The sequence below is a fragment of the Desmodus rotundus genome, chromosome 2, assembly GCF_022682495.2.
Source record: "Desmodus rotundus isolate HL8 chromosome 2, HLdesRot8A.1, whole genome shotgun sequence".
Lineage (NCBI taxonomy): Eukaryota > Metazoa > Chordata > Mammalia > Chiroptera > Phyllostomidae > Desmodus > Desmodus rotundus.
In genome coordinates this window covers 115,796,082-115,809,694 of record NC_071388.1, presented here as the reverse complement: position 1 = coordinate 115,809,694, position 13,613 = coordinate 115,796,082, and the positions used below count along the sequence as shown (strand labels likewise).

Below are 13,613 nucleotides of genomic sequence, written 5' to 3'. Positions count from 1 at the left end.
AGGATTCAGCAGAATATTTGTCAGTTCTCCAGGTGTGCCCTTTTAAGGTCTTGGTTTCCTCTGATTGGTCAATGGGGGTGGGAGTCTTCAGTCATGGCAGTCAGTCCTGGAGTTGCCTACCTTTTTTGCTGCTTTTCTTGGCATGGAGCTAAAATACAACTAAGGCCTAGATGCTATCTCCAGGGAGGAAAGGTTACTCTGGGGGTGAGCTCCTTGTTTTCCCAGTTCTGCCCCCTACCAGGCACTGGGGCCTACTGTCCTGGTGACCATCTGCACCTGGCTGTAAGTTGCTCGGCCATTAGGTTCAACTATCTGTCTTAAGTTTTCCTATTCCACTTGCCAAGGAATTTTCCTAGTTTCTTACTATCTTGTCTCAATAGTACAAGTAACAACATTATAATTGTTGAGTGTTGTTTAAGTAACTGTGGCACTTCTGGTTTCCATGTATTTATTCTGCCTTTTTCTTTGTGATTACAGGTAGTTTTGCTTGGATCTTTTCAACAATCGGCTTAGTCTGATCATGGGCAATGTCAACATAGTGATCAATCTGGGTCTTGTACTTCTTATAAACAACTGGAACACTGAAAATGATCAGGTCAGCAAGAATCAGAAGGGTGATTTCATGGAAAATAGCACCAACATGGGTCATCAGCCACATGAAGACAACAGCTTCAAGTGGTCAACAAGATCTTCTACCAGAAAGAGACAAAAAAATGAGTTTCAGGGCCCTGTTAATATGCACCAGGGCAGCATTCAGGTAATTTTGGAAAGCTTCTGGGACAGAGTAGTGTCTACATCCAGGTAGGCCTTGAATGGATGGCCTTCTTCTTCTGACTTTTGTACAGCTTGGAGAACAGACTTGTAGACCATGAAGCTGATGGTGACAGAGAGAGAGCCAGGATGAGGTAAGAAACCCCAAGGATGGCACTGAGAGCTGCCAATGAAAGCAGCACAATCAGTGTGGTGCCGAAGATAAACCCATTCTCCTGCACATCTCACTGGATAACCGGAAGATGGATAGTGCACCGCACAGGAGGCGCTGCAGCTCTTTGCCCCCAGGGTGCGGGAGAGGGTCCAGGCTACCCCCACAACCCACTGCTGCTGCAGAGCGCGGAGGGCTCAGCCCTAAGGAGAACAAGGAGATGCTTGGGGACTGAGTGCCCACTGACTGTTCTGCCAGAGCTGCTCAGGGGCAGGAGCAGGGAGAAGAAAGAGAATAATAGGACAGGGGACTCTTTAAAATCCTGTCATTCCTCCTGCTCCGAGGACAGACCAAACAACAACCGAAAATCTTAACTAAAAACACAACATCTGAAATAAAAATTTACTGGATTTACTCAGTAAATCAGATGGTAAATGTCAGAAGCAGCAGTGAACTTGGAGAGAAATCAACCGAATAGATCCAATCTGAAGGAGAGAGAGAAAAACATTGGCAACAGAATGAACACAATCTCAGGGACCTGTAAACAATATTTAAAAACACTAACACACTTGAATTTGGGGTCCTAGAAAAAAAAGAGAAATAAAATTGGGCAGTAAAAATATTTAAAGAAATAGTGGGGAGGGGATAGTGGGGAGAGGGGTCTATAGGAGCTACTATAAAGGACACAAGGACAAAATCAAGGGGGAGGGTAGAGGTGGGGAGGGAAGTGGGACTGGCTGGGGTGGGGTGGAGGGAAGGGGAGAAAATGCAGACAACTGTAACTGAATAAAAATAAATTAATTAATTTAAAAAAAGAATCACATACACAAAAAAAGAAATAATGGCCAACATTTTCTCAAAGTTGGTGAAGGACACATATTTACAGATTCAAGAAGGTCGGCAAACCCACATAGAATAAATAACAAAAAATTGCAACAAGGCATCTTATTGTCAAATGAGTGAAAACCAAGGTAAATAGAAAAAAAAATTTATCCCTGGCCAGGTGGCTCACTTAGTTGTAGCGTTGTCCCACACACCAAAATGTTGAGGGTTTGATCCCCAGTGGAAACAACCAATAGATGTTTCTCTCTCTCTCTCCCACTCCCCCCCAATCATTTTTCTCTGAAATCAATAAACATATCCTCAAGTGATGATTAAAAAATTTGTAAGCAAAGAAAAATAGCGCACTATATACAGAAAACCAATGATAAAAAATGTAGCTACCCTCTCGTCAGTAACATTGGGAGCCAAAGATGGTAGAATAGCATCTTTAAAATGCTAAAAGTACTCCAGAATTCTTTATTCAGACAAATATTCTTCAAGAATGATGGAGAAACAAAGCTGTTTTCATAAAAATGAAAACTAAGACAATTCATTACTAGCAGACCTGCACTACATGACATGCAAAAGATATTTTTCAGGCTGAAGGGATATAATACTAGAGAGAATATTCAGGAAGGAATGGTAAGTACCAGAAATAAAAATATGTGGGCAAAAATAATAAATATTTTTCTTCTTAATGTCTTTAAAATTCATTTGATTGTTTAAATAAAAAATCATAATGTAGGTAGGGTTTATAACATATTGTAGTACATATGACAACTACAGCCTAAAGCAAGTGTATTTATACAGTTTCAAGTTTCCTGCATTTTATGTGAAATGCTATATTATTTTGGTAATCCCACTGTGGTCAGAGGACATAACCTGCATGATTTCAGTTCTTTTTTAAAAATTTATTGAAATTTGCTTCATGTCTCAGCATCTAGTTTATTTTGGTGTAAATATCTTGTTTCCTCCTAATATCAGGAATAAGGCAAGGGTGTCCACACTCACTACTTGTATTAAACATTGTCCTGGAAGCACTAGCCAGTGTAATAAGGCAAGTAAAGGAAATAAAAGGCCTATAGATCAGAAAGGAAGAATTAAAACTATCTCTACTCTCAAATGATTTTTTACATAGACAATTCTTACATAGAACTCTGCAAAACAAGTATAAGAAATTAAAAGTTAACCCAGCAAGATCACACAATACAAGTCAGAGTGCAAACAATTGGAAATTTAAATTTAAATATATACTATTCATACCATAAAAAGTGTACAATATTTAGGAGTAAAGTTTACCAAAGATGTGCAAAACCTATATCAATGGAGAGGTATACCAGTTTCATTATGACTCAGTATTGTTAAAATGTACATTTTCTCCAAATTTATCACTATTTATAGGTCCAATATAGTCTCAGTCACAACTTCACTAGGTTTTTAAATATTTTTTAATTTTTAAAAAAGATTTATTTTCTTTTTAGAGAAAGGAGAGGGGAGGAAAAACAAGAGAGGGAGAAAAGCATTGATGTGTGGGAAAAACATCAGTCAGCTGCCCCAGCCTGGGGCTAGGCCCCCAACCCAGGCATGTGGCCTGACTGGGAATCAAGCCCTTCACTTGGTGGGATGATGACCAACCAACTGAACCACACTGGCTAGTTCCAGTATTTGTTTTTTGTGACTGGCGTATTTCACTTAGCATGATGTCCTCAAGTTGTAGCATATGTCAAAATTCCCTTCCCATTTAAGGCCGAGTGATATTCCATTGTATGTTTATGTCACATTTCGTTCATCCACTTATCATCAATGAACATTAGAATTTCTTCTACCTCTTGGCTATTGTGAATAATGCTGCCATGAACACAGGTGAACAAATCTCTTCAATATCTTGCTCTTATTCTTTTGGATATAAACCCATCAGTGGGATTGCTGAGTCATGGTAATTCTGGTTTTAATTTTTTTAAGGAAATGCCATACTATTTTGCACAGTGGCTACACCATTTTACCAGGATTCTCACCAGAAAGCACAAAGTTTACAATTTGTCCACATCCTTGTCAACACATTATTTTCTATTTTTGAAAAATAATAGCTCTCCTAATGGGTGTGAGGTTTTCTTTTTCATTTCTCTAATAATTAGTGATTTTGAATATTTTAACATGCTTTTAGCCATTTGTATATCATCTTTGGAAAAATGTCTATTCAAGTCCTTTGCTCATTTAAAAATTAGGTTTCTTTTTCTATTGAGTTATAAGTTCCTTATGTATTTTGCATGTTAACCTCTTTTCAGATGTTTAACCTGAAAGTATTTCCTCCCATTGCACAAGTTGCCTTTTTCACTCTGCTGATTGTGTCCTTTGATGACCAGAAGTTTTTAAGGTTGATGTAGTTCTATTTGTTCACTTTTTCTCTCATTGCTCAGGCCTTTGGTCCATACCCAAGAAATTATTGCCAAATCCAATATCCTTACATTTTTTCCTAGGTTTTCTTCTAGGAGTTTCATACTTGTATGACTTACTCTTAGATTTTTAACCCATTTTGAGTTAATTTTTGTATATGGTGTAAGGTACTAAACGTTTTTATTTATTTACTTACTTATTTATTGAACTTATTGGGATGACACTGGTTAATAAAAATTACATAGGTTTCAGGTGTACAATTCTATAACACATCATCCATATATTGTACTGTGTGTTCATCACTCCAAGTCACGTCTCCTTCCATCACCATTTATCCCCCCTTTACTTTCTTCTACCTCCTCCCTCACCCCCATTTCCCTCTGGTAATGATGATACTGTTGTGTGTGTATGAATTTGTTGTTTTTATTTGCTTAATACAGACCCTTAAACCCCTTCCCTCTGACAGCTATGAGTCTGTTCCTATTTTGTTTGTTAGTTGAACTTTTTTCAGTAGATCCCACATAGGAGTGAAATCATATGGTACTTGTCTTTCTCTAACTGGCTTATTTCACTTTGCATAATATTCTTCAGGTCCATCCATTGACCTTCAAGTAATACAGAGATTTCATTTACATTTTAACTATTTTCCCTTAATGGTAACATTTTGCAAAACTATAGTACAGTATTACAACCAGGATATTGACATTGATACAATCCACCAATCTTATCCTGATTTTTTCATGTTTACTTGTAATCATTGTGCACTTGTGTTTAGTTCTATGCAATTTTGTCACCTGTATAGACTCATGTTGTCACCAACTCTGTCAAGATACTTAATAATTCCACCCCCACAAGGATCCCTTGTGTTGCTCTTTTATAACCACACTCACCTTTCTTCCTCTCCCATTGCTACATCCCCAACCTCTGCCAATCCCTAATCTGTTTTCTCCTTCTAAAACTTTCATTTCCAGATGTTACATAAATCACACAGTATGTAATCTTTTGGGTTTGGCTTTTTTCATTCCGTATAATTTCCTGAAGATTCATCCAAGATGTTGCCTGTATCAGTAATGTGGTGTTTAATGTGGTGTTTGTTTTGTGTGTGTTTGTGATGGCTTTTTGTTTGTTTGTTTGTTTCCGAGTAGTATTCTATGGTGTGCATATACCACAGCTTATTATGCAGGGTTTTGTGTGGACCTCAGTTTCTGTTTCTTGGGAATAAATGCCCCAGACTACAATTTCTGGGCCATGTGCTAATTGCTATTTAGTGTTATGATAAACTGACAAACTGTTTTCCAAAATCCTATAATGGTTTTTGACAATGAGAAATATACATGTTTCCAACCCACCTCCAGTGGATACCCACTGAGAACCTCTACCTCTTAATCTATTGAACTGATGTAGTTAGAGCATAGGAGCTGCCTGATTCCAAAGGCTGCTGAGTCACACAGAGGTTGAATTTTGAGCCTCACTAGATTTCTTTTTTGACAAGTCACTGAAAAGAGAAGAGCAGACCTCAGGTACAAAAAAGGACACTTAGGAGGATTCAAGGACTCAAAATACCCTAAGGGTCTCCCTCCTCTGACAGTGGAGGGCTTCACACTTCCCCATAGCATGAGGCTGGTCCTGCCTCGTTTGAAGACTCTTGCAAGAGCACAACAATTCCCCAATGCTCCGCCCTTACGAGGCTGCCTTTCCTCCAGATCTACAAGTAGAATCAAATCCCAGCAAACCTTAGGATAATCTTTGCAAAGTAAAACCTGGGAGGAGAAGCTTGCACATTGCAATAATAGTAAAATTTTGATATTTTATATCAGAAAAAAACCCTCAAGAAGTATGCATGGGAGTGAATTCTGAGGGGATAGGTGAGGGTGGGAGGAACAAAACTTCAGACCTGAGTGAATTTTGGAAACAGGTGTGCTTGCTACAGATGTTGGAATTTCAGTACTAAACTCTCGACTTTATTCCCCAGACTGCTCTCCCTGCAGCCCTCCCATCTCAGTAGTGGCCGCATCCATCCTTCCAGATGCTCAGGCCGAAAGTCTGGACTCATCCTGAACTTTTCTATTTCTCTCTTTCCACTAAGAAACCACATCAGCAAAACCTGTGTGATGTACTAGAAAGATCTGTTGAGAACGTGATCCCTCCTGTCCCGTGCCTGCTTCTATCACCACAGTCTGAGCCAATGTCTCTCTTCCCTGGATTCGTGCAGCAGCCTCCCCACTGGGCTCCTGTTCACACCCCCTTCCCTTCCTCCAGTGTCTCCTTCCCCACCTGTCATCTGTCCATCCAAGTGGTCTTTGGAAACAGGTCAGGTCATTCCACTCCTCTATTTAAAACCTGCCAGTGATCTCTATGTTGGTGAGTATTGGCTAACTGGTTTAACAAACATCCCAGAACTTTCACTGGCCTCACTGAAAGTTTATTTCTAGAAGTTTACTTCTCACTCAAGCAAAGTCCACTTGGTTGGGGGCTCTGCACCTCCAGGCAGCATGAAGACAGAGGCCTCACACCCTTGATACACACTCTCTGAGACCTCCCTGGAGTCAACACCTAGCCCACACAATGGGATGAGAGAATATAGGAATCACATGGGAGATTTCCATAAACCTAACCTGATGTGGCAAAGTCACTTCTACCCCCACTGACTGACAACAATTCAGTCACATGGCCACATGAAATGGCAAGGAAAGCTTAAAAACGTAGACTGGCTGTGTGTCCCAGAGGAAAAGCCAACTGGCCAGCAGCCAGCAGCCTCTGTCACAGCTCCTCATCTCAGAGTAGAAGAGGGAATCCTCATCATGACTAGCTCGGCCCTATATCCCCATGCTGCTCTGTGTTGTCATCTGCCCTTCCCCTAACTTCCCCTAATTCCAGGGGCTCTCCCAGGACTCATCGGTCTTCTTGGTATTCCTCAAATGCTTCAGCTGCACTCCTGCCTTGATGTCCACATCCCCCGCCCTTCACTTTCGGCAGTGTCCATTTAAATGCCAGCTGCCTGTGAGGCCTTCCCTGATCACCCCATTTCACTGTCACTGCCCCACTCAGCACTTCTGGAGCCCTTTCCCGGTTTCATTCTTCTTCAGAACACTTTCTGCTGTTTGACATGGTATGCATCCTACTTGTTTATTAGTTTATAAATTCTCTCCCTCACTAAGACATAAGCTTCAGGAAAGAGAGTGTCTCTTCTGTTTTGTTCACTGATGAATTTTCAGCACATAGAAGAGGGCCTGGCACACACTAGGTGCTCAATCAAAGTTTGTGAAATGGTTGAGTGGAGTCTTGACTAGCTGAATGTGATTCTGTCTGTTAGCAGTTGCCTAGGCCAATGAACTCAGTATGCAGAGATTCCTTAGCAAAGTTTAGAACAAGGAATCAGCCCTGGCTGCTGTGGCTCAGTGGATTCAGTGCCAGACTGCAAACCAGGGGTCGCCTATTTGATTCCCAGTCTAGGGCACATGCCTGGGTTGTGGGCCAGGTCCTGACATATGAGAGGCAACCACACATTGATGTTTCTCTCCCTCTCTTTCTCTTCCCTCCCCACCTCTAAAATAAATAAACAAAATTTTAAAAGAAAAAGGAATCAAAGTACTTAGGGACAGAAATGTGGGAGGGGAATTGGCGTATATGACACCATACTCATCCCCTAACTTGGATCCCTAAGAGGACCTTAATATACCCTCGTCACTTGGGTGGTGGGAAATTCATATGTGAGCAAGTGCCAGAGTCCCTGAGAAGCCTGTGGTCAGTGGAGCAATTAAAAAGAAGATCCATGTTCCCAGTGGGAGGAAGGGATCCTGGATGACAGAGGCCACATAGCACATCTTCCACATACAAGGCAAGACAGCCACCAGGGCAACAACTCTGACAGCATGGGATCCCTGGGACTGAACTGGAAGAACAGCCCACTAAGTAAGCTACTTGATCTCTGTAACTGAGATGTTCTGGATATTAAGAATAGAGGTGTGACCTGAGACAGCACAATATAACATCCTAACTACACCCCCAATTCCAACACCTGAGAGAGTCCCCTTCAGTGCAGGAGAGGTTGGAACACTTGAGGATGATCCCTGGACATCCTTAATGGTACTTATGGCCATCTACCAGAGTAATTATGCACAGGACACAACATCTGAGCTCATGAAAATTCCTAGAAACAAAAAAATGTTACTGAGTGAACTGGTCAAAATGGGGATTTGTGGGAGTCAGGTGATAAATAGAGTTTGGGACCAAGGCCGTCTTATGTGTCTGCAAACACATCCTTTTAAATATATATATATTTTTTTATATGTATTTTTATTTTTATATATATTTTTATTTTATATATATATTTATTTATTGATTATGCTATTACAATTGTTCCATTTACTCCCTTTATTCCCTCCACCCTGCACCCACCCTCTTACCCACATCCCTCCCCTTAGTTCATGTCCATGGGTTGTACATATAAGTTCTTTGGCTTCTCCATTTCCTACATTATTCTTAACCTCCCCCTATCTATTTTGTGACTACCATTTATGCTTCTTATTCCCTGTACCTTTTCCCCATTATCCCCCATTCCCCTTCCCCACTAATAACCCTTCATGGGATCTCCATTTCTGTAATTTTGTTCCTGTTCTAGTTATTTGCTTTGTTCATTTTTGCAGTTGTTGAGAGTTGTGAGTTTATTGTCATGTCACTGTTCATATTTTTGATCTTCTTTTTTGTAGATAAGTCCCTTTAACATTTCATGTAATAAAGGCTCGGTGAGGAACTCTTTTGACTTGACCTTAACTGGGAAGCACTTTATCTGCACTTCCATTCTAAATGAGAGCTTTGCTGGGTAGAGTAATCTTGGATATAGGTCCTTGCCTTTCATGACTTCAAATACTTCTTTCCAGCCCTTTCTTGCCTACCAAGTTTCTTCTGAGAAATCAGCTGATAGTCATTTGGGAACTTCTTTGTAGGTAACTGTCTCTTTTTCTCTTGCTGCTGTTAAGATTCTCTCCTTCTCTTTAATCTTGGGTAATGTAATGATGATGTGCCTTGGTGTCTGCTTCCTTGGGTCCAACTTCTTTGGGACTCTCTGAGCTTTCTGGACTTCCTGGAAGTCTATTTCCTTTCTCAGATTGGAGAAGTTCTCCTTCATTATTTTTTCAAATAAGTTTTCTTTTTTAAAAAGTTATTTTATTGTTGTTCAAGTACAGTTGCCTGCATTTACTCCCCAAGATTCCCCCACACCTCATAGTATACTAGAAAATCCTATAGACTCCACCAAGAAACTACTTGACCTAATAAGTGAATTTGGCAAAACAGTGGGATACAAAGTCAATATTCAGTAGTCAAAGGCATTTTTGTATACCAACAATGAAATATCAGGAACTGAAATCATGAAAAAAATCCCATTTGATATAGCAAAAAAGACAAATGAAGTACCTAGGAATAAACCTAACCAAGGAGGTCAAAGACCTGTACTCAGAAAACTACACAACACTGAAGAAAGAAATTAAGGAAGACACAAACAAATGGAAGCATGTACCATGGTCATGGATTGGAAGAATTAACATCTTCAAAATGTCCACACTACCCAAAGAAATTTATAGATTCGACGCAATCCCTATTAAAGTACCAAAGACAGATTTCACAGATATAGAACAAACATTTCAAAAATTTATATGGAACCATAAACAACCCCAAATAGCTGCAGCAATTTTGAGAAAGAAGAACAAAGTAGGAGGTATCACAATACCTGATATCAAACTGTATTACAAGTCCGCTGTAATCAAAACTGCCAGGTACTGGCATAAGAACAGACACATAGACCAATGGAACAGAATAAAGAGGCCAGAAATAAACCCACGTCTCTATTGTCAATTAATATTTGACAAAGGGGGAAGAAGCATAAAATGGAGTGAAATTAGCTTCTTCAACAAATGGTGGTGTTGGGAGATCTGGACAGCTACATGCAAAAAAAAATGAAACTCGATCAGCAACTTACACCATACACAAAAATAAATTCAAGGAGGATAAAAGATTTAAATATAAGCCGTGACACCATAAAAGTCCTAGAGGAAAACAGGCAGGAAAATCTTGGACATTCCACACAGCAATATTTTCAAATAAGTTTTCAATTTCTTGCTCTTCCTCTTCTCCTTCTGGCACCCCTATGATTCAAATGTTGGAACATTTAAAGTTGTCCCAGAGGCTCCCAAACCTATCCTCATTTTTTAAAGTACATTTTATTGATTATGCTATTACAGTTTTCCCAATTTTCCCCCTTTACCCTTTCTCCCCCCTGCACCCCCCAGACCTCCAATATCCCTCCCTTAGTTCATGTCCATGGGTTGTACTTATAAGTTCTTTGAATTCTCTGTTTCCTATACCATTTCTGACCTCTCCCCATCTATTTTATGCCTACCAATTATGCTTCTTATTCCCTGTACCTTTCCCCCCTATTCCTCCCCTTCCCCTCCCCACTGAAAATCCTCCATGTGATGTCCACTTCTCTGATTCTATTCCTGTTCTAGTTGTTTGCTTAGTTTTCATTTTCTTTGTTTTTATTTTATTTTATTTTTGAGGTTTGATTGTTGATAGTTGTGAGTTTATTGTCATTTTACTGACAATAGTTTCATAGTTTTTGATCTTCTTCAATTTCATAGATAAGTCCCTTTAACATTTCATATAATAAGGACTTGGTGATGATGAACTCTTTTAATTTGACCTTACCTGGGAAGCACTTTATCTGCCCTCCCATTCTAAATGATAGCTTTGCTGGATAGAGTATTTTTGCATGTAGGTCCTTGCCTTTCATAACTTGGAATACTTCTTTGCCCCTTCTTGCTTGTAAGGTTGCTTTTGAGAAATCAGCTGATAGCCTTATGGGAACTCCTTTGTAGGTAACTCTCTCCTTTCCTCTTGCTGTTTTTAAGATTCTCTCTTTATCTTTAATCTTGGGTAACTTAATGATTATATGCCTTGGTGTGTTCTTCTTTGGGTCCAACTTCTTTGGGACTCTCTGGGCTTCCTAGACATCCTGGAAGTCTATTTCCTTTGCCAGGTTGGGGAAGTTCTCCTTCATTATTTGTTCAAATAAGTTTTCAATTTCTTGCTGTTGTTCTTCTCCTTCTGGCACCTCTATGATTTGGATGTTGGAATGTTTCAAGTTGTCCCACAGGTTCCTAAGCCTCTCCTCATTTTTTTTGAATTCTTGTTTCTTCATTCTGTTCCAGCTGGATGATTGTTTCTTCCTTTTGTTTTAAATCATTGATCTGAGTCCTGGTTTCTATCCCTTCACTGTTGGTTCCCTGAATATTTTGCTTTATTTCACTTTGGATATCTTTCATTTGCTCTTTCATTTTGCGACCAGTCGCACTCAGTTCTGTGAGCATTTTGATTACCAGGGCTTTGAAGTCTCCATCAGATAGGTTGTCTATCTCCTTATCACTTAGCGCTCTTTCTGGAGTTTTACTCTGTTCTTTCATTTGGGCCATATTCCTTTGTCTCAGCGCACCAGTCTCATTGGTCTGGTTGATGGTTTCTTTAATTCTTTGGTCATTGGAGTTCCATGCAGTTTGATTTTCTGGTGCTGTTGGTTGTTTACTGATTTTAGATTGGTTGTCTTCCTCCTTTTGGTTGTGCGGGATTTCTACCTATGCCTCCATCTTGGCCAGAACTCTCTCCTCATTGTGTTGAACTCTTGTTTCTTCATTCTGTTCTGGTTGAATGCTTATTTCTTCTTTCTGCTCCAAACTGTTGATTTGAGTCCTGGTCTCCTTCTTGTCACTGCTGGTTCCCTGTACATTTTCCTTTATTTCACTTTTCATATCCTTCACTTTTTCCTCTATTTTGCGACTATACTCAACCATTTCTGTGAGCTTCCTGATTACCAGTGTTTTAAACGGTGCGTCTGATAGGTTGGCTATTGTTTCATTGCTCAGTTGTATTTTTTCTGGAGCTTTAATCTGTTCCTTCATTTGGTCCTTTTTTTTTTTTTTGGTTTGGTGTGCCTGTTACGTAGTAAGGGGTACAGCCTCAGGTATTTGCCAGGGCAGGGCAACCCACTTTACTGTGTTGTGACACTGTGTGTGGGAGAGGGGTCCAAGAGGGAACAATGTAGCTTGTTCAGGTCTCTGCTAGTTTTCAGTCACTTCTGCCGCTACCCACAAGCAAATTGGCCCTTCTGGTGCTGGTTCCCAGGTGGGTGGTTTTGTGCACATTCTAGGACCCTGTGGGCCTCTCCAAGGAACTCTCTTGTGAGGCTGGGAGTTTTCTCCTGCTGCCTCAACCCCCACAGGTTTTTTCAGTCGGAGGTTTTGAGGCTTTATTTCCCTGCACTGGAATCCTGGGTTGTGCAATCTGTTTTGCTCCCCAGTTTTTCCTCCTGGTTTATCCACACCCAAATGTGGGAGTGCCCGCTCTGCCAGCTGCCACCTCACTTGCCCTTGTCTTCCAGCCACACTGACTTGCTGTGCATCCTCTCTACCCTGCTGCCCATCTCCGCCTCTCCTACTGGTCTGTATGAATGTTTCTTCTTTAACTCCTTGGTTGTCAGATTTCCATACAGTTTGATTTTCTGGCAGTTCTGGTTATTTTTTGTTCTTAAATTTGTTGTGGTCCTTCCTTTGGTTGTGTGAGGAGGCACAGTGTATCTACCTACATCTCCACCTTGGCTAGTCATGTGTCTGTAAACACAACCTTTGTCACTTAACAACTCTCAGAATCCCCACAGGAGCTCTTTGACCAAAGGCGTGAGTGCTGTTAAGGTAGGAAGAGCTAAATGGAAACCTGAGGTCTTTCTCCTTATGAAAATAATTCATTAAAAGCTGTACCAGCCCTGGATGATGGCTCAGTTAGTTGGAACTTCGTCCTATACACCAAAAGTTCACCAGTTCATTCCCAAGTCAGGGTACATACCTCGGCTGTAAGTCTGATCCCTGGCCAGGGTGTGTATGGGAGGCAACTGATCAATGTTTCTCTCTCACATTGATGTATCAATCTCTCTCCTTCCCACCTTCTTTCTCTCTCTCTAAAAATCAATAAACATACCCTTGGTTAAGGACTGAAAAAAAAAAGGTGTACCACTTTGCTGGAGAACTTCCTGGTGGAAAAGATTACTACCATCATCAAGGCATAGCAAATGCATGATAGTAATCCCTATAATAGCTTTGTGTGATTCACACATTTAGCCTGTAGACAAGATTATAGTTAATTCTTGGGGACCAGAAACTTTACATTCTGATACCTGGTATTCAGCTATTGATCTGGGGTGGCGGGTGGTGGGGGGTGGGGACCAGGGAACTTGATAAGGAGATTTCTTTTAAATTTATGTATATAATTTACATGCCATAAAATTTACTTTAAAAATTTTTTTACTTAGTGATTTTAGAGCAAGAGAGGAAGAAAGAGAGGAAGGGAGGGGGAGAGAGAAAGAAAGAAATAGAGAGGAGGGGGAGAGACTGATTTGTTGTTCCATGTATTGATGCATTCATTGGTTGAT

At 40.4% G+C, this 13,613-nt stretch overlaps 1 pseudogene; it reads right to left on the bottom strand.

The window, feature by feature from the left end:
- Positions 1–448: 448 nt before the first annotated feature.
- LOC112313043 (reticulon-3 pseudogene) lies at positions 449–11,607 on the bottom strand (annotated as a pseudogene).
- Between the last annotated feature and the right edge of the window lie 2,006 nt (positions 11,608–13,613).